General features: G+C 39.2%; 1 pseudogene; it reads left to right on the top strand.

Moving 5' to 3' along the window:
- The first annotated feature begins 315 nt into the window (after positions 1 to 315).
- On the top strand, positions 316 to 711 carry LOC107141138 (annotated as a pseudogene).
- Positions 712 to 1,775: the final 1,064 nt, after the last annotated feature.

The following is a 1,775-nucleotide window of genomic DNA, read 5'->3' on the forward strand; positions in this document are numbered from 1 at the left end:
AGCTTCTTATGAAACTTAAAAGTCAAGTGTAAAAGAAGAACACATGAAGTGATGATTTTTTTTAAAAAAATTTATTTCAGTGAACTTTGTGTAATATAATGTATTATTGGGCAGTCTATGCCGTGTACTAATAGTGCTTTACATGTAATGTCTCATTTCCTCTTCACAATATTTATAGTATTATGAAGCAGGAACTGTTATTATCCATATCTTATTAACCAAGAATTAGTGGAGGTATCTCTTGCTTGATGAGTTTTAACTGTTGGCCATCTGCAGTTCTATGGTGTCTGTCTGATCCCATCACCTCTTGGCATTATGGCTGCCCTCAGACCTCTCATGAAGCCCAAGATCATCAACAAGAAGACCAAGAAATTTATCTTGCACCATGCCAAAAGTCAGCATAACTGGTGGAAACCCAGAAGTATTGACCACAGAGTTGGGAAAAGACAGAGACGAGATCCTGATGCCCAGTGTTGGTTATGGAAGCAAGAAAGCAAAGCACATGTCTGTCCAGTGGCTTCCATAAGTTCCTGATTCACAGCAGCAAAGAGGTAGAAGTGCTGCTGATGTGCAGCGAATCTTACTTGTACTGAGATTGCTCATGATGTTTCCTTCAAGAACCAGAGAGCCATGGTGAAAAGAGCAACCCAGCTGACCGTTGAAGTCACCAATCCCAAAGGAAGACTGCACAGGGAGGAAAATGAATATTAGCTTATGCTTAAATAAAACCATAAAATCTGAAAACTAAAAGAAGAAATCAGAAAGCACGTAGTAACCACTTGCCCACAGTCATCTAGGCACTAAGATATGGAAACAGCTTTCAGATATAGGCAGTTAAACACCTTAGCCCATGTTGAAATGTCCCTACCATGCTCCTGTTTCAATACAGAGGATACCTAAGGGGAGAAAGTGGGACCATTGATTTCAGGCATCATAGTTTTAATAATTAGTTTTGTGTATCAACCCAACTGGGCCATATACTTGGTCAAACATTACTTTTGGAATTTCTGTGAGGGTGTTTTGGATGAGATTAACATTTATGTTGCTGAATTGAGTAGAGCAGTTTGCCTCCTTAATGTGGATGGACCTCACCCAACCAGTTGAAGGCCCAAATGGAGCAAAAAGGCCAACCTTTCCCCTAGTAAGAGAATTCCATTTGCTTGACTGTCTTCAGAGTGAAACATCAGCTCTGCCTGGATCACCAGTCTGCCAGCCTCTGTACTGGAATTACACCATCAGCTTTCCAGGTTCCAAGGCTTCAGAGTCAACCTGGAAGTATACCGTCAACACTCTGCATCTCCAGCTTCCCATCTCGCTTTGCAGATCTTGAGACTTGCCAGCCTCCATAATCTTGTAAGTCAATTCCTTATAATAAATCTCTTTCTGAATGTATGTATATGTATATCCAAGTGGCTCTGTTTCTCTGGAGAACCCTGACTAATACTTCTTCTATGTATGCCATGGAGAACAGAGGTTCTTTCTTGACATCCTTCAATTTTCTCATGAGGAGATTGAGGAGACTGCCACATCATCCCCTTCAAATATAAAGGCACTATTTGCATTACATTATTCTATAACTTACCATCCTGAGATAAAGTTCTTAGATGTTTATAAAAAATTTTTTCTAGTGATCAACTTAAATACTTAGTAGCTCAGCAATTAGAGTTCATATCTCAGTTTAGTTGTGTGATAAACACTTTAGAAATACAATTTTAATACAGTTCTGTAACCTGTGCAAGTCTACTAAAATGTGGAAATAGTTGAGGATTTTTAGC

This window comes from Marmota marmota, unplaced genomic scaffold, assembly GCF_001458135.2.
Source record: "Marmota marmota marmota unplaced genomic scaffold, marMar, whole genome shotgun sequence".
Taxonomy (NCBI): Eukaryota; Metazoa; Chordata; class Mammalia; order Rodentia; family Sciuridae; genus Marmota; species Marmota marmota.